This window comes from Rousettus aegyptiacus, unplaced genomic scaffold (genome assembly GCF_014176215.1).
Source record: "Rousettus aegyptiacus isolate mRouAeg1 unplaced genomic scaffold, mRouAeg1.p scaffold_m13_p_3, whole genome shotgun sequence".
Classification (NCBI taxonomy): Eukaryota; Metazoa; Chordata; class Mammalia; order Chiroptera; family Pteropodidae; genus Rousettus; species Rousettus aegyptiacus.
In genome coordinates, this window is record NW_023416306.1 from 22,546,217 (window position 1) to 22,567,052 (window position 20,836).

At 36.6% G+C, this 20,836-nt stretch overlaps 1 long non-coding RNA gene and 1 pseudogene across 1 annotated transcript in view; one reads left to right on the forward strand and one right to left on the reverse strand.

The window, feature by feature from the left end:
• Positions 1 to 20,836, reverse strand: part of LOC118615047 — a 204,969-nt gene that overhangs the window by 166,293 nt on the left and 17,840 nt on the right. The window lies entirely within an intron of this gene.
• On the forward strand, positions 10,362 to 10,485 carry LOC118601210 (annotated as a pseudogene).

The window sequence follows — 20,836 nt, forward strand, 5'->3', positions numbered from 1 at the left end:
TGTCACTCCATTCCATTCCATAAATGTACATAGACTACTCATATGTCCAAAGAAAAAATTCTAGCACACTTTACTAGGAAGTTTGTTATAAAACAATATTTGGTGCTTCCACCTATAAAACTGGGTGGTCTCCATTTAATAATATGTAATTTTCTTTACAAGATTTACATTACTAAGTATATGAAGAGTTAATAGCTGGGCCCACCAGTTTCATTTAAAAAAAAAAAAAAGAAAGAAACAAGTCAGGATTTGTGCCAGTTTAACATGATCTTAGGCAGAATAATAATATTCTTCCCTGCTCCAGGTCCAGGAAAAGGAAAACAGAGCCACTGAGAGTGATACTGTAACCACTCCTTGTTTGATTTGGCCGCAAGCTCCTCTACAGCTATTGTTTGCTGTGTGTTCGGGCACAAGTTGCTACGGCCAGTAAAAAAAAAAAAAATACAAAGACACAAAGTGAAGCAAAAGATAACGAATGTATACTGAATGCCTACTATGTGTCAGGCATAACTGATTATCTCTTTCAAGCCTCATAATTACCTTATGAGATAGGTATTCTGATACCCATTTTATAGACAATGAAACTGAGTCTCTAAGATTTACCCATGATCTGAGAGCTGGGAGGTGGTAGAACTGAGAATAAACTCAGAGCCATCCTATCTTACTCCAAAGCCCTTGTTCCAGAAGATTCTAGAGTGATGTTTTTCAAATTGTGTTCCAGTGTTTTAGAGGTTCCTCAAATGTTTGATTGCAATTTTAAAATATATTTTAAAATATTTTAAAACTATAATTTAAAAAAATATGTACATGCAAATGTTATATACTCAATGTTAACCTTTTGGAGACTACCGATATTAGCTAGTTTTCTGTGGCTAACTTTATGATAGAACATGTTTATATGATTTAACATTTAAAATACACATATATACTACTAAAATTCTGCTTTTATCAATTTCATATATTGAATTTTGCATAGAATTTGCATAAGTTAAAAAACAGATTTGAAAATCACTGCTCTAGGGCATGCATGCTCAACAAGGCTGGGGGTGTTTGGGGACTTGGGGGTGGGGGTGGGGTTATAATTCCCAAAGGAATGAAATTTGGTTCTTGAGGGTTAAAAAATCTTAGATATTACAATGGCTTGTCCCACACTCCAAAGATCACAGTGCATAAACAGGTATCCAGTATTTATGTGGTATTAAAATATCATAGGGAGAGGGGGATTAGGGAAAAATTTCTGAAAAAGCTTTTTATGGAGATCATGAAAAAAAGAGGTTGAGAAACACTGCTCTAGGGTATTAAGAATTTCAGAGGTCCAATAGCTTGGTCCTCATTCAGCCTGAGGAGCCCACCTAACGTGAACTGCGACCATTGTGGAGTTCTCCTTAGAGAATAAGCCTGGCTTGTGTGCAGTCTGAGGATTTTCTGTCTGCGAAAGGCTTGTAGAAGCTCCAATCCCTTTGCTTCTGAGAGAAGACTTAGCAACCTGAGCCATCACCCTCATTTTACAAAAGGAAAATCTGCTGTCCAGAGCAGCAAAGGGTTTGCACAGGACACGGAACCCTTTGTGGCAGTCAGAACTTAAATGCAGAACAGCACCCTGCACAAGGGAGGTGCTCAAAAAGTGTTTTGTCAAATTAATGACTGAAAGGACGAATGACTTTATTTAACCAAGTGATTTCACTGAAAAGATGAGATATAAATATTTTTAAACCAACTGTACACAGACGGCCTATTCCACATCACCAATCGACAAGGGGAAAGAACAAAAGAAAGCCACAACCTAAATGTCCCCAGTGGTCCGAGACCACTAGGAGTCACTTTCCACCTCCCAGCCCCAGCTAAAATGGAACCATGTCCAGAGACTCTGCAAGTGAGTTCCTCCTCTAGCTGACCCAACTGCATATCTTTCCTTTGTTTGTTTTTCTTTCTTTAAAGCTCCTACAATACTCCTTGTGTAGTACCATCTGCTGAAGCAGGATGAACAGGTAGCTTTAAAATGATGATAGCGCTGGGAAATGATAATCACTAGGTCATAGAAAGCTGCACTGCAGTGTATAAATAAGATAAGTAAAAGTGCTGAGAACTGCATGTTTGCTTTAATAAAATGTGTTTTCCCTTTTTGTGGTGAATGCCTTTCTCAAATGCCTGGGGAGAGAAGCTGAACTATAGACCAGAAACAGGCAGACAGTTCCAGAAACTGGCAATGAGGGTGGGATCGGAGGAGAGAGGGATGAAATATTACTTACTGAGACACAAAAGGAAAAGAGCTGGACCAGAGCCTTTGTGTGGAATTGCTGAAGCAATGGAATGAGATCAGAACTTCCAGGTCCGATTCCAAAGCTCCCTTTGGTAGAGGCAATATGCTGCAGTGAACAGAGCAAAGGCTTGGGTTACAGCACAGTGCTCCACTATGTGACCTTGGGAAACTCAATCTCTCTGAATCTTGATTATCTCAGATGTGAAAAGGGGATAACATCTTGCAGGAATATCATAAGGTTTAAATTAGAGCATGTATGTAGAGCACCAACCGTAATTCCTGATCTATCTTTGATGTGCAATAAATGGTAGTAACGATGATGAGGATGCAGATGCTCAAGATGATGATAGTGGTGATGGTGATGATACACAGGCCTTTTCCAGAAAGTAGCTACATGTACGCACTGAGTGCTGAAAATCCTAAGCAGCTTAGAAGCTACCCTGTGCAACATGCCATTGGAAATTAAAATTCATAGAGCAAGAATCTCCTTTGCAAAATATTTCAATGAGCAAGGACCAAGTCTTAAAAACATAGGCAGCTTCTGAATTTTACAACTATATCATCTTACTTGGGCTTCCTGCAAATACAAAGCATTTTCACTGACATTGTCTCACTTTGTCCCCTACCAGCAGCGTAAGGTTGCCAAGGCAGGTATAAGATGCCTATTTGACAGATGAGAAAAGCTGAGGTCTCAGGTTTTAGTCATTTCATTACTAGCCCAGTGTTGCAGAGAATTGTTACCCAGAGTAAAAGCCTAGCTGTCTGCTCCCTGTCCTAATGGTACACTATGCTGACTACTTAAAAATTCCCACCTGGAAAGAAACATGGAACTCATGCAGGTCAGATACAATTGTGTCCTCTCTGCATCCTGATGTATCCTCGACATAATCCCTTCCATATGAGTCAGCACAGTGTTCTCTTTAGTCATCTACTTACCTCTGCATCCTCCACTCCTGGCCCAAAGTAGAAAATCCAGGAGAGACTGATGAAAGAATCCTTCCCTTTGAGAATCAATAAAGTGAGATGTCAGATACATAAACGGCATCATCTGACCATTGTACTATCACCAAGGGAGCAAGACTGAAAATGCTCTGGAGGGCTTTGCTGTACCCCAGTGGACAGAGCAGGGCTAACTTCAGTCTGCAAGATGTCAGCCCAGCTGGGGATGCTCTTTCTCCAACCTCACACACTACTCTGTGCGTGTGAATGATGTATCCCCCTCCTGGCAAGCCTATGAGGAAAATGGGTCAGCATCCTTTCTTCAATTAGGAAAACTAAAAAAATCGCAAATCAGGCACTTATTAGTTGGAACGCTGAGTCGTAAACATAGATTTACTCACTCCAGTCCCATCTTCTTTGAACTATACCAGATTTCTGCCTGTATCAATTAGAAATCTTTTGGTGGCAAATGGCAGAAAATCCAATTCAAATCTCCTTTTAAAAGGGGGGAGGGTCTCTCTCTCTCTCTCTCTCTCTCTCTCTCTCTCTCTCCACACACACACACACACACACAGACACTAAATAGTTTCAGGAATAAATCTTGATTCAGATCCCAGATTAAAGTCTGAGTTAGCTCCCTCCACCTGGTGGTCCCTTATCCTCATATCCTCATAGTACCATCTTTCATGGGGAAGAGAGCATTTATATCTCTGTAGTGCCATTGCAGGTGGTGAGCTTCACTCTGATTGGACTAGCTTAAATCATGTGCCCATTCCCGAACCAATCATAATGGACAGAGGGGATACTTTGGTTAGTTTAGGCTAATCACAGCCCTCCACTGGAGTCAGTGAGATCAATCCCATTCAGTCCACATGAACGACTATGGTGAGAGGTACTTTCTCAAAGGAAATTTAAGGTGCTATTATCAGAAAGGAGAAGTGAAAATTCGACAGGAACCCCAAATGGCATGCCATTTTTTATTCTACAGATATTCTTTGAATTCCTATTGTGTGTCAGTTGCAATGCCAGGCAGGAGATAAATTTTTAAAAAGGAAAGACCAATGTCTCTCCTAGCGAACTCAGTCTAGTGTATGTGGACCCAACAATGTTAGAGAGCAGGTGCATTCGCTGCTGACAGTATCTTCAACCACTTCCCCCCTGTAGCCTCTAACTCACCCAAATTGCTGTTCTTATAGTGTGAGCCAGGCTGATAAGATACATAGCGGAGTGGTGAGTTCAAATTGCTTTCTGTGTGTAAGTTAACCAGAATCCTAGAATCGTGTCTCATATAGTAAGAGGGGCAATACAATGTAGTGCTTAAGTCACGGGCTCTAGAGTCTGACTGCTTGAGTCTGAATCTTGAGTCAGCCACTCTCTAGCTGTGTGACCTTGTACAAGTTGTTTGACCTATCTGTGCTTCAGATTCTTTACCTATAAAAAGGGAATAATTATAAACGTCTAAGGCTATTTTAAGGTCCGATTACTTTTTTTCTATAAGGAGCCAGATAGTAAATATTTTAGGCATTGTGGGCCATACAGTCTCTGTGGCAACTACTCCACTCTTTTAGTGTGAAAGCAGCCATGGATGATACATGACCAACTGTGCTTGACTGTGTTCCAATAAAACTTCATTTATAAAAACAGGTAGCAGGCTAAATTTGCCTGGCATCTAGTAAGAGCTCAATATAGTAGCTATTGTTATAAATTCACAGCAAATAGCATTTCATTTTATTTATTCTCTTTCACATACTGTCCTCTAGCAATGGATTCTACCCATCCTTCCTTAAGTATGCTGATTATAGATTTATTATTTCATGTATATACACATTAGCTGTTTGTCTTTATTTATTGACTTAGTGACATAGAAGATCAAGAAAACTCCCCACTTCTCTAATTGGATTACCCTTCAGATGTTTAAACTGTCTTGTCCGTATGACTTAGAGAGGAAACACTCAGCAAAAACTTTGGCATGTTGTACATGACCCAATGCTGGGGTGATTCATCATAAGTAAAGAATAATAACTTATTATTTGCTATAAATGAGCTTTCAGACTCATTAGTGAATGTTCACTTGCAGACATTTACTCCCATGAAAATAATTTCCTTATGTTACAAGCCACCCCTCAAGTGGTCTCTTCCATAACCACGCTCCAGGTCCAGAAATCACTGCTCAGATTTCATGGTGCTCGGTCATGCTGAGATGTCTCAAGAGACACAAAAACAACACTGAAGTTAAAAGTTAATTCTTCCTGCTGGGTTAATAATTAGGTAAAACCAGTTTGAAGCAAGGGGAAATCAGTATGTCTGTAGTTCAGAATGAATTAGTGAAGAAGGAGGCAAAATAAGGAATTACAGAGTTGGAATATAACTGCCAAAAACTCCACCTTCTGCTAGGTGGGAATGGGGAAACAAAAAAGAAACCCATTCAGGAATCTTAACTAATAATCAGCAAGGAATTCCCAAACTCAGAATCAAATCTCTGTCTGTGAGGAGGCTTTTTAGCTAATCCAAATGAATAACACTGCTGTTTATGGTAACAGAGACAGAGACTTAAAATAGTAAAATATCTCCCCCTCGGCACTTCTGCTGGCAGCCTAACTTACTTTAACTTTATTTTGTACCAAGGCATCTTCTCCTTAATTCAGCATCTTCCCTCAAATTTCTATGACAAAAGAGAAACTCTACATCTTATTTGTTCATTTTGTTAGGATGGCTGCAACCCCTAATCAATATGTACCAATCAATATGCACATTACCCAGAATGCCAAATGACATCCCTAGGAAAAATAAGAAGGAAAAGAAAAGCTGACAACTTCTCTGATTATTGGCACAAAAACATAACGCTATGCTTATCTTTCACTATAGAGGTATGTGGGCCCATTCAAGGTCCATGAGTTTGTTATTAGGGAAGGAATCAGTGGAGATCAAAATATTCTATGTACTTGGGCAAAACTGTATCAATATCACTCCGAATAAAGATGCTCCTATCCATTGTACTGCCCTGTACAGATCTAGACATATACCCAAAGGCACTTAGTATAGTTAGTCCAAAATATACCACGGCCAAAATTAAGTCTGTAAAGAATGAAATGCTACAGTCATTGGTCATGCCACTGGTACCATCTGCAGTCTGTTAACCTGAGAGATAGGCACTCAGCTAGCTAAATGAACCTTAGTGGTTTTCTAACTTTTTCTTCAAGAAGAACTCCTGGCATCATCCAAACACACACAGAATCTCCCATTCATCCCTTTTCCAAGAACTAGGGTTGAGAATTTTAGTGTGAGGAGCTAAGAAAACACAAAAGTCCCAGTAGTGTAGAGAAAACTGTGTGGGCTTTGAAGTCAGAGACAGGTTGGACTTTCAATGCTTCCCTTACTAAGTGTAGGAATCTGAACAAGTTACCACTTTGTTTCCTCAGCTGTAAAATAGTAATAATGATTTTGACCTCCTGGTATTGTTGTAAGAATTAGGGAAATGCATGTTAAGTGTTTAATATATATTAAGGACTCAACAGATAAGTTGTTTTCTCTGCAAATAAAAGTTCCATGGGCCTGAAGTCTCTCCAGCCTTACTCTCTGCTCTTTCATATGTTGGTACATCTTTTGGTCATCTCAGGGACCAAGGGAAAAGCCTGGATCCAGAATATATAAGAAGAAGGAAGAGAAGGAACAAGTAGAATGAGAAGAGAGGAATGACCAATAGCAGAAGCTAATATGCATAGTGCTTACAGAGTACCAGCCATTGTTCTAAATTGTCCATGTATATTATTAACTCATTTAGTATTCATAGCAACCCTATAAGGATGGTACCGTAATTCTTCCCATTGTACAGGTAAGTGAGGCACAGAAAGGAGAGTTTGTGATTTGCCCAAGGCTACACAGCTGGTAATTGCCAGAACCAGGAGGCAGAGTGTGCATTAGTGACTGCTATAGGACCAAAGAAGCAACTTACTTAAAGACATCAAAGAGCTTTAAGGAGCAGGCACAACTTTTCTTCCTAGAAGCACGAGATCATAAGTTTAAATATCAAACAGGTAACCTGTGGGCTTGAGGATGCTCTCCTGCCATGAAGAATACAGAAAAGACAGTGTTGGTTTGTCAATTAACAAGTAAGCTTGTGCCCACTACAGAGTGTATCCTCAGACCAATTGATTCCAAATCACTGGGGACTCTGAATAAACTGAGTAGCATGTTGGTTCCTGCCTTCCCTCCTGTGTCCTCTTTGGTCTTTAGCATCAGTTAGACATATGTGTTCTTGCTGCTTGAGTGGTACCTTTGAATAATGAAGATGTATGAAAGAGACAGGTCAAGGCATCTTAATTGTCTAACCCTTGAGGGTGGAAATATAGACAGACGTCCTGGCCAAAAAATAAAGAGGAAGACTTGGTTCAGATATCAAGCACTCCAGGTTCCTTCGCAGAGAGGATCTATTGTTGTTGCTGTTATTACAGGTGTAGGATGTTAAAAGGAAGCATATGTCCATTGTTAGGCAATCCCCCAATCTGAAAAGACCCATAGAATATAAATAAGCTCTAAGGTTCACAAGTTACAACCAAAATGCTAATTTCTGTACTAAGTCGGAAGGTACAAATAATATGGATCCAAAAAGTACAAACCAATTGAGAATAGGAAATTCCAGAGGTGGCACAAAAGAAACGTCCTACTACTAGGAGCTGCCAGGGGAGCCTTACAGGAGTTGACCATTAAAGTCCAACTCCTCCTTTTCAGGAATGAGAAGAGAATAAATAAAAAGGTGTTTTTTTATGGTGTAAGGAAAAGGCGGGATACAGGTCTTCTTATGTGGCATTGGTGGGAATTACTCAGGGGAAAATGGAGGGGAGGGGATTCTGTTAAATGGAAAGAAGGACTAAAATCAGGCCAGTTTTTCTCCTCTTAAGCTCTCATCCTTCTGTGACCTCCGGGGTCTTCAACAGGTTTAAAATGGACTCTCAGGACATCACTGAATCAAAGCCTGATACTTGGGATTCATATATATCTCCAAATTCTTCTCAACACTATAAGATTGCCCCAGGTTAAAGGTTTAGGTAGTCGTACTTAGGTATCTCAACAGCTTCAATATGACCAAGAGCTATGAAAGCCACAGGAAGCAAATCAGCCACCTAGAAGCTCAGATTCTACACAATTTGAAGCCAATTGCTAAGAGCAGCAAAAAAAAGAGGTTTACTTATATGAATTAAGTGCTACCTCCTCCCTCCCCCCCCCCCCCCTCTCTCTCTCTCTCTCTCTCTCTCTCTCTCACCCCATCTACCTCTCTATCTCTCACTTGCTCTGGAGGGAGGCCATGTTGTTGTGAGCAGCTCTATAGAGAGGCCCACATAGCAAGGAATGGAAGCCTCTTGCCAAAAACCTCCTGCCAACAGTGAGTGGGCCTAGAAATAAGTTTTCCAGTCTCAGTCAAATCGTTAGCATTGCAGCCTTGTATGACAGCTTGATTGCAACCTCATGAAAGACTCAGCCAGAACCATCCATCCAAGTAGCTCCCAAACTCCTGACTCTCAAAAATCTGTGAGAGATAATAAATGTTTCTGGTTTTAAATTACTAAATAGTTTTAGTAATTTGTTATTCAACAATAGATAACTAACACAAATACTTGCTAAGTCATATAGCTGGAATATAGTGGTACATCTGCTTTCCTAAACCTCTGTCCTTGCCATTGCACCACTCTGCCAAGTCTATAGCAGTTCTGTACTCCGTGACTAATGACTTCTGTTATGGTTTTTGAAAGAAACAGAAATCCAATCAAGCTAGCTAAAGTAAAGTGGGGATTAATGAAGGAAACACTAAGCAAAATCATAGACCTCCAAGGATAGGAAACAAATTACAGAGTTTGGCTTTTAACAAGAAGGAATGAGTGTCTAATGACTTACCCTCCAATAAATAACATCCATAAGTGCTAGAAGAAAAAACATAAACCCTTGAGAGCGCCAGGAACTCAAAAAAAAAGCAGGCATATTCTGGAGGGCAGTCAAAAATTGTAGCACAGTGTAAATTCCAGTTCTTTCAGGTATGCCCTGAAGGCAGCCAGAATCGTGGCCAAGGTTGCATGGCTGAAATTCCAAGAAAATGTCTGCTACTATTCTGGCTGGAGGTACCAGGTCAAAAAGAGGCCAAGAAAGCTACACAACCAGAGAGTGAGGGGAGATGTGAGCCTGGGGTGCAGTGGAAGAGACGGGGGCATGAAACACCAAATCCTGTGCTTAAAATCATCCCAAGTTTCTGCCTGATCTCTGAACCATGTAAGAGCGGGTCAAACAGAAAACAGCTACTAGTTAAGGTTGAAAGAACTGAACTGAGGTCTGAAATTCCACTCATCATAGATATTACATTTTTCGGTTTAAGTCAAAACAAGTTGGTTGCCTAATAAAACAAAACATCAACACTCTTTAAAGCAATATAATGAAATCCAGAGGCTCTGCAATAGAGCACATACAACGCCCATGATAGAATGTAAAATTATTCAACATATGAAAAAATGTGACTCAATCTCAAAGGGAAGTGAAAATAACTGATAGCTTTCTCAAGATGATCCATATGTTGAAATTACAAGGAAAGGATTTTAAAATAGCTATTTTAAGTATACTCAGTGAGGTCAAGAAAAAGACACTCACAGTTAACAATGGACACTTTGGCAGAGAAATGCAAAATATAAAAATGAAACAAATGAAAATTTTAGAACCGAAAAATAAAACTTCTGAAAGAAAAATTTAATGAATGGGCCTAATGGCAAAATAAAGATGAAATAATTAATTTGAAGATGAATCAATAGAAATCATCCAATTTGAATAAGAGAGGTTAAAAAAAAAAAAAAGAAAACAGAACCTTAGCAGCCTATGAGACAACACCAAAATGCCTCACTAAGAGAGAGAATGGGGTAGGAAAAAATAAACGGAGGAAAAAAAAATACCAGGAACCATGACATATTTTTGAAAGATAGAAATTTATAGATTAAGGAAGCTCAAAAAACCTCAGACATGATTAATTTGAAGAAATATATGCCTCAGCACATTAGTCAAAGCAGTCAGAGAAAAACCTCACATTATTGTAGGAGAACAATAAAAGAAATTAACAGAGGCTTTTCACCAGAAACCATGAAGACTAGGAGATAGCAGAACACCTTTAAAGTATTAAAAAAAATAACTGCCCTATGGCCATACCACCCTGAACAAGCCCGATCCGATCCCATCTGATCTTGGAAGCTAAGCAGGGTCAGGCCTGGTTAGTACTTAGATGGGAGACCACCCAGGAAGACCAGGTGCTATAGGCATAAAAAAATAAAAAGTAAAGGATTGTAAACTGACAAGGTCCTTGCAATCTGTGAGGTCAACCAAGGGTTGTCTCACCTAAAAAAAGAAGGAAGGAAGGAAGGAAGGAAGGAAGGAAGGAAGGAAGGAAGGAAGGAAGGAAGGAAGGAAGGAAAATAACTGCCAACTCAGAATTCCAAATTCAGTAAAATATTCTTCAAGAATAAAAGTGAAATAAAGACATTTAAGATAATGAGAAAATAAAACAACACAGAACAGGAATTTGTCACCACAAGACCTCTACTAAAACTATGTGAAAATAAATAAATAAAAAAAAGTTATCAGATTAAAAATGATACCAGAGAGAGTCTTGAATTTTCATAAATAAAGAGTATCATATATAAATATGGGTAAATATTACTTTTTATTTTAATTTCTGTAGAATACATATGACTGTTCACAATAGAAAGTATGTTGTCTTGTGGGATGTATAATATACATGGGGTAATACCTCTGACAACTACAACTTAAAGCATGATAGGATAGAAAGTAAACAGACCTATGCATTACAATATTACCTCTGTTATTTAAAGTTACATAGCCTGTGTAAAGTTAAGAATGTACAGTGCGAACATTTTTTAAAATGCAAAGTGTAACTTTAATACATGCTCTAAAATGGAAATGGAAATGTTAAAATAATCCAAAAGACAGCAGCATAAGAGAGAGAGGAAAAGAAATGAGAAGGGTTAAAAAATTTACACAAAGAATATAATAGTAGACCTAAATACAATCATATCAATAATTATATTAAATGTCAAAGCGCTAAACACTCCAAGTAAAAGGCACATATCATTAGAATGGATTTTAAAAAATCAAGACACAATTAAATGCTATCCATAAGAAACATATCTTAATTATAAATTAAAAGTTTGAAAGTAAATGAACAGAAAAAGACATACCATCTAAGGAGTGAGCACAGTAAGGCTGAAATGGCTATAATAAAATCAGAAAAAAATAGATCTCAAGAGTAGTACCAAAAATAATGAAGAGCATTTCATAATAATACAAAGGTTGATTAATCAAGAAGGCACAGCCATCGTAAATATGCATGTGCCAAATAACAGAGCCTTAAAGAACATGAGTTAAAAACCAACAAGATGAAAGGAAGAAACATGATGCTGTTTCAGTCAGAGTGGGAGAATTTAACACCTCTCTTTAGCAAATGATAGAAAAACCAAAAAACTAGTAGATAACATAAGATAAAATAACTGGATATATCATTCATCTCCACCTAATTTGTATATATAGTACTTTAAACCCAATAACTTCACAATATGCATTATTTTCAAGGGCACATGGTAAATTCACCAAGATAGACCAAATGTTAGACCATAATACAAGTTTCAATACTTTCAAAAGATTGAAGTCATACAAAGTATATACTTTGACCACTAAAGAGGAAACTAAAAACCAATAACAATATAGCTAAGATAATCACAAATGTTTAAATATTGGACAACAGGCTTCTTGATAATCTGTAGGTCAAAGAAGAAAACACAAAAGGTTGGAAAATATTTGAAACTGAAAGCTAATGAAAGTATAACATATAAATATTAATAGGATACAGCTATAGCAGCGTGTTTAGAGAAAAAAAATTGTGGTTTTAAATACTTACAGTAGAGAAAGAAAAGGAAAAGATCTACATTAATGACATCAAGAATCTTAAGAGTAGAATAAACCCAAAGCAGCTAGAAGAAATTAAATAAAATTAAGAGCAAAAAACAATAAAACAGAAAACGAGCAGTAAATAGAATTATTAAAGTCAAATGATTTTCCTCCAATAAAAATCAACAAAATTCTTAAACCTCTAGCTAGACTTGGAAGTGAAGGTAGAGTGGGGAAGAAGACACGAATGACCAGTATCGAATTTAAAAAGAAGATATAACTACAGATACTACACATATTTTTTTAAAATAAAAAATATTATAAATAGTTCTCTATCAAAAACTTGACAACTTCAATAAAATATATTCTTTGAAAGTTAACAAATCACAATCAAGGAAAATAGTAATCTATTAATAACCTAATAGGCAGCTATCAAAATGAAATTCATTGTTAAAAATCCTTCCTATTTAATAATTTTTAAAAAGGAAGGAAGGAAGGAAGGAAAGAAGGAAGGAAGGAAGGAAGGAAGGAAGGAAGGAAGGAAGGAAGGAAGGAAGGAAGGAAGGAAGGAAGGAAGGAAGGAAGGAAGGAAGGAAGGAAGGAAGAAAGGGAGGGAGGGATTGAGAGAGAGAGAAAGAGAGAAAGAAAGAGAGAGAGAGTAAAAAAGAAGGAAGGAAGGAAGGAAGGAAGGAAGGAAGGAAGGAAGGAAGGAAGGAAGGAAGGAAGGAAAGAAGGCAAGAAGGCAAGAAGGCAGGCAGGCAGGCAAGCAAGCAAGCAAGCTCTAGGCCCAGATGTCTCTGCTGGTGAATTCTACCAAACATAAGGGGGAAAAAAAATTGACAAAATTCCTCCAGAAAATAGGAGAGAAGAGCAATATTGTCCTAATTCCAATCTCTACTGAGATATTACAATGAAAGAAAACTACAGATCCATATCTTTCATGAACATAGATGCAAAAATTCTTAACATTTAGCAAATCAAATCTAGCAATAAAATAATAATCAGAATAATCATGAATACATCATGACCAAGTGGGGTTTATGCCTGTAATGCAAGGTTGCTTTAATATTTAAAAAGAAATTGATGCAGTTCACCATATTAACAGAATAAAGGAGAAAAAAATCATATGCTAAAAAAAGCACTTGACAAAATTCTACACCCACCCATGATAAAACTCTCAGAGACAAACCATGAATAGAAAGATACTTCCTCTATGTGGTAAAGGACATCTATGAAAAAAACTTACGGCTAATATCATTATCATTCTCCCCTTAAGATCAGGAAGAATACAAGGACGTCTACTCTCATCAGTTCTGTTCAATACTGGTAGAGGTAGCAATTATGATAAATTATGAAATATAAAATAGTCATAAAGATCAGAAAGGAAAGAGTAAAACTGTCTATTTGCAGATGACATTTACATAGTAGTCTTTAGGATGAGACAAAAGAACTACTAGAACTAATGGGTGCTGCATATAGTAAGATCTCAGAATACGGAATTAAAATTTTTTAAATCAAGCTTAAAAATCAAAATTAATTGAATTTTTAAATACCAACTGAAATGATTTTTTAATTTTACTTATAAAAGCACCAAATTACCATATCATTAGGAATACATTTAACAAAGTCTACACAAGACTCTTACACCAAAAAGTACAGCAAACTGCTGAAAAATTAAAGATCTATAAATGGAGAGATATGTCGTTCATGGATTAGACAACTCAAAATAATGAAGATATATCTCTCCAAATTTATGTATGGTTTTAACATAATACCAATAAAAATTTCAGGACTTTTTAAATAGAAATTACAGGTTGATTACAAAATTTGTAAATATATGGAAATCAAAATAACTTAGAATATAAAAAGCATTTTTGAAAAAGAACAAACTTAGCATACATACACCATACTATCTGATTTCAAGACTTGCTCTAAAGACCCAGTTATCAAGACCGTAATGGCAAAAGAATAAACATACAAATCATTTTGTACAGAATAGGGAATCAGGAATAAGACTCATACATATATGGTCAATTAATTTTCAACAAATATCCTGGGGTAATTTAATGGAGAAAAAAATCTTTTCACCAAATTGCGCTGAAACAACTAGATATGAATAAGTGAAAAATTAACATTGATCCTAACCATAAACAAAAATTGATCAAAATTGTCCACAGATCTAAATGTGATGTAAACAAAAAAGAAAACAAAGAAGAAAATCTTTGCAACACTAGGGTACAGAATAATCTTTTGGATGGAACATAAAAACTATGAAAAATTAAAATAAACTGGTAAATTGGATCTCATCAAAATTTCAAACTTTTGCTCAGCAAAATGTTGCTTTAAGAATATAAAGAGACAAGCCATGCAATGGGAGAAAATATCTGCAATCTGACAAAGGACTAGTACTCAAAATACATAAAGAACTGTGACAACTCAATAATAAAAAGATAACAAAATTAAATTGTAGACAAAAGACTTGAATAGACACTTCACAAAAAAATAAACAATAGCCAATACACACATGAGAAGAAAATATTCAAGTCACAAGTAATCAAAGAAATCCAAATTAAAACCGGTACTGTCCAGTTTCGAGATTCAGTCATGACAGAAGCGGAGGCTGTGGCGCCAGTGCTCGGTAGAGACAGTAGTAAATGCTCACTGACCAGATTTGCATTGTGATTTTGACAAGACTCTAGGGAGGTCACCTCCAGATCCAGTTCTCTAGCATACATTCTCCATCCCAGCAATTCTATAAACTATCCAATATCTTTCCAATAAGTTCTTTTTCTACTTAAATCAGCCAAAGTCAGTTTTTTTACACTGGACTAAAAAGCCTGACTGATTCAAACGGATGCTTTCTGAAAAATATGTAGAAGACTAAAGAAATGTCGAAGGCATCAATTTGTTTTCCATTAGAATCAAGTAAATAAGGACACCATTAAGCAAATAAAAGTTGAGAGTATCAGCTGTTAAATGCAGTAAAAAGATAGGTGAACAAAATACAGGCAGAGACATAAAGATAAGCTTGCTAAGAAAACTAAAAATGAAATAACAGAACCAGAATCTACATTAGAAGCTGAAAATACAATGGTAGACACTGTAGAAAGATCAAATTCATGACATGAAAACAAATTTGAAAAGTCCTTCAAGAATGCAAAGGACAGAAGAGAATAAAGGTAGGGAAATAAAATTAAATCTGCAGATAATTGAGATTTCTAAAAATGAGACTGAAACAAATAAAACAAAAGCAAAAACATCAAAGGCATAAGGGAAAAAAAACTTGCACTACTGAAGAAAAATTTATACATAATTAACAAAAGAATTTATTGAGTATCGGATGACACTGGTAATGAGACCAACAGCCAAAAAAGAACAATTGTCAAATAGCCAATATAGTGTGAAATGTTGATAAAATCCTAGTCGATGGCTTAAATTTTTATTGAAATTTGTCAAAATAACTCTAAAGTTCATAAACATAAAACTGGTAGAAATAACTAAAAATTTTGAAGAAAAAAAGTGATGTAGTACCACCTGCCAAAAGTAAGTCTACCACAGTAAAATATACCATGGAGCCATGATAAAACAGTATGATAGTTTTAAAAATCAGCAAATTATAACAAATTCCAGAAGCGAAAACTCTAGTATATATATAAAAAATGCAAATGATAAAAAATAGTATCACAAATAAATGAGAAAACAAAAAATTAGTCAAGAAACTGACTAGATTTGTGAAAAAAAAAATCCAATTAGAGCTTTATTTACATCATGGCTTACAAAGAGATCAAATTCAGATGGACAAAAGAGCTAACGGAAAAAATGAACTCAAAAAAAATTTAGAATAAAAATATATTTGAATATATATTTGCCTTGGAGTTAAAGAAAACTTTTATGTTTTAAAAGCAATGAAGTCTGCAGAGGAAGTGGGATAAAAATGCCCATATGATAATTAAAATGTTGCATATATATGTTTTTAAAGCAGAAATAAGATTAGAAGGCAAATATAATATTAGAGGAAAGATTTAATACCCTTAATAAATAAGAGCTCTTATAAATCAATAAAAAGTATTCGCCCAACAGCTACGAGGCAGTTAACAAAAGGAGAAAACTATCATTGACAAATAAAACATATTTACTATCACAAGAAATCAAAGAAATATAATTTAAAATAATGAAACGTCACATTTTTTAATCATCAATTTGGCCTTATTATTTCTTTCCTAACACTTATTGCAATCTATGACTACTTGTTTATTTATCATGTGTCTCAGCCTACTAAACAGTAATCTACGTTAGGGCATTGTCTGTCTTTACAGCTGTGTCCTTAGCACTGAACCTGATGCCGGGCACATAGTGGTCCTCGGTAAATGTGCATTTAATAAGTAAATTAGCAGGTCTATTTTTTCTCATTATTTATATATTAACAAACACTTTTATAGCACCAAATGCCTGGCATAGTTCTACGTGCTAAACTAATATCAACATGTCATTCTCAGAACAACTTACCAAAGTCTGTTTTTATCACCAGTTTATAGACTGAAAAACTAAGGCACAGATTCATGAGATAACTAATCTAAGGTCATCCAGCTGATAAAGAATAGAATCAGGGTTTAAGCCAAGGCATTCTGCTTCTAATCTCTATGTCCTTTAAGCACTATACTTTCAGTTAATATACTATATAATATGTTATGATCCTTTTCAACAATCACAGCTGTGATCTCTGGTTATTTCAAGAAAACCTTAGGGACCATAAATAAGTCACATTATTAGGTTCAGACCAGTAATTTTAGTAAATTTTTAAAATGTATTTATAGCTATCTATTCACTTCATTACTTGTGTTTGTGGGTGTGCTTTATTCATTCTTTAGTATTTAACAAACTTATTTTAGAATAGCTTTAAACATTCAGAAAAATGTGAAAATACACCACACACATTTAGTATGGCAAATCTAATACAATTAATACTGATACATTATTATTAACTAAAGTTCATACTTTATTCACATTTCTTTAGTCTCACCTAATGGCCTTTTTCTGTTCTAGGATCCCATCCAGGATACATTACATTTACTCATCAAGTCTCCTTAGACTCCTCTTGGCCATGAGTTTTTCTCAGGCTTTCCTTGTTTTTGATGACTTTCACAGTTTTGAGGAGTACTGCTCAGGTATTTTGTAAAATGTCCCATGGGGATTTGTCTGAAGAATGATTATACTGAGTTTATGGGTTTAGAATAACATTTATTTTTAATGACTACACTCAAGATTGACAATGGTGCATTAAGACAAGCATTCTCATTTATTGTGAGAGTACAAATCACTACACCTTCCCTAAAAATAATTTTAGTTGTATGATGATCTTTAATACAACCAAGGGGTCTTGTTTCTAAGACCCCTTGGCAAAGACTGAATTGGCTATCACACTCTGATCCACAGATACAAACAATTGGATGAATACATCTATATAAGATAATAACTAGGAAAAAAAAATCCAAAGGATTTTTCAAACTATTTTTTAGATTTTTAAAATTTCCTACAGTGAACTTGTATCATTAGAGAAAACAATAGGACTTTTTTTTTTTTTTTTTTTTTTTTTAAAGAAAGTCTCATAAACACATACTTTAGCTCTGACTACCCTCTGCAGGCCAGGGCTCATGATGATGCTAAGGTAGATAATGCGCTGCCATCTCCTGCATTCAGGAATCTCAAACTGTCTGCCACATGTTGGTCCAGAGATCTGGGCTTAAACCCTCTCCCTAGCACACAGGCCAAGGGTCTTTCTACCAGAGTTCTTATTAATAACTGACACTAGAACTGTTTCCTCTTTACGTCTGTGACCTGGCTCATGAAATCTTTGTGTTGTTATCTCCATGGTTCTTTCTTCATCTCCAATAAAATCGAGCCCAAGATTTTCATTCTGACAATTTTCCCAATACTTGGTTGACCAGTACTGCCCCAACCTCAGATTCCTCTACTTTCCTTATGATTCTTTATGTTCGTCTATTGGGTGTTGTGAGGACCAAGTCATATCTAAATCATTTCTGTTGTCACTTTCTGCACTTAATAAGTTCTCATTAATTTATATTGAATTAAAACTTTTAAGTAATGGTCCAATATAATCAGACTAATTTTTTCTCATCACTGCCTTGAACACACCTCACTCATTTCTGCCTCTGTGCCGACCCCTGTACAACTCCCCCAGCCTGGCCAAGCTCTCTGGCCTTCCCTTCCCATTCACATCTTGCCAGTCTTTCAGGTGCAGCTAATTCTATGTTCCTCCACTGATTCTCCTCTAATAATCTAGCCTCTGCTTATTTCTGCTTCTTCTGATTTCCTAAGACTCTACTTGTATATCATTACACACCTTACAATGTCCCCTACTAACATCATGTCTACTTGAGCCTGAATAGCATCAGTCAGAGTCTCCAGAATTTAGTATGAAACCTAGAGTTGCAAATCACTGTTGTTACTACCACCTGGGAGATCATAGTCAAGTTATTTATGCCCTGTTTATCATCTGCAAAATGAGGATAATGGCACAAGAGGACTATGAAAAGATTTTTTTAAAACATATTAAAAAGAAGGCAAAAAATTATCATGATTGTTATCATTATTAAATCCTTTCTCTCCCCAAAGAGCTCATAGTTTCTTGACACCACAGCACTCCTATGTATCTTCCAAAGTGTCTCACCAATATTTCCCACACAACATACTGACATGGAAGTCAGAAGACATGTCTTATTACTAGATGACCTTGAACAAGTCACCTGACCTGAGTTTCCCTGTCAGTCAAATAAGGGTCATGCTATCGTATCTCCCCTACTTATCTCACACCATTGTTAGAGGCAACAAATAGATGATAATACATGAGTACTTCATGACCAACCGAACACCTGTAACCTGTAAAATATGATTGTTAGCTTTAGTTATCATCAAATATACTCCATAAACAAGTATTGACTTGGATTACCCTTACTCAGCCTCTCTTCAAATTTTGCTTAGTCTATTTCACCCCACTAGTCTTTCCATAAGGCACAAAGAAAAGCTCCCTCCCTAAGCTATACCCAGCATCAGACTCTAGCTTCCTTCTTTCTTACGGGCACTACTGATCACACAACTGATCATATTCTCTGTACTTCATTTACCAGAAGCCCAGATCCAAACATGCAACCTCGAGCAACTGTATAGGACTTCTGAGCATGCTTTCTTATACTAACTATGCTCCTGGCTTCATCATTTTCTACTGTGATTTTCCCTATATCTTCGATTTTCTCTTTCGCCTAGCTACTTACATGTAACTCTAAAAGCCACCCCTAATTCCTTCTGAAATGAGAAAGAACAAAAATCTGCAATCGAAGCTCCATTTATTCGCTGAAGAGAATGCCCTGTTTTCTTATTGCAGGGTGCAATAATTCCATAGCAACTGTGACAATTTATGTGGTCCTCATTCGGCTTCTCAATGCCAATTGAGGAATGGCTGTGGTAGTCTATCCACAAAAACTGGCACAGTGGTTTTCTTAGCTATGTGAATGCTCCTTTGCAATGTGACTTTGCTGCAAATCTTGCCAAAAGGTGGATTCTATTTCACTGCCCCTTGAATCGTGGATCTTGTGACTTGTTTGAGTATATAGAATGTAGCAGAAGTAATTTTATGAAACGTCTAAGACTCAAGAGAACTTAAGAAGTTCCCCTCTCTTAGAACCCCATTTAGCCTTTGAGTGAAAGGTTCAGGTTATCCTGCTGGGTGATGGAAGACATGTGCCCCAGTTGCCTCCATCTCCCCAGCCAACAACCAGCTAACCTCCCAAAAGCAGAACTACCTAGCAAACTGAAAGTTAATGCAAGACTGAGGCCATCCAAGAACAAAAGAATCACTCAGCTCAGCCTTGCTCTGGCTGCTGATCCACAGAATCATAATCTAAACATGTTTGTTTTTTAAAATCACTATATTTGGGGAAAGTTAATAAGCAGCAAGTCAACTGACAGTGGCTGAGGACATTCATGAGCCGGGAAAATAATAATTCTGCCAAAGGAAAATAATCATTTGAGAGCTCTGAATACTACATAGATAAGAAATATAATTGGAATCTTTTTAGGACCATCCTCTTGGAATCCATGACTCCATTATGGGTAAGAGCAAATCCAAGAAACTTATTCTGATGGAAAATGCAGTGTACTTGAAGGAGATGAAAAGCAATCACAATCATCAACCAATATACTTCCAATCCTAGCCAAATGCAAGGGGCTAAACACAACCTCCAGCGCCCTCTGACGTTCCCATTCTCCAGACCCTTCCATACTTCTGTGTACTACAGACTAGCTCTCCCTTCACAATTCACACAGCTTGGATTTGAGACACCACAGATATAAAGCAGAAACCTACTGCTAAAGGATTGTTCCTAGGACCAGAAACTCTAAAGCTCCCTGCATTTAACAAGACTCAGAGATGAGAGGCAGGAGACAGAAACAGTACAAAGGTATAATATGGCCCTAAGAAAACATCCCTTGGACTCAGACCTGAATCTCAGTTCCCTTATAAGGTTTCTTACTGGGCTCAGAATTAGAAAACCTGGATTTCCACTTATTTACTGGACCTAATTTTCATCACTTGCCAAATGAAGAGCTTTGTTTTCTGCAGTCTTGAAACAAGAGGTTTATTAAGGCAGAATCTTTTTTTTTTTTTTTGAGCAAGTTACTTAACCTGTCTGACCT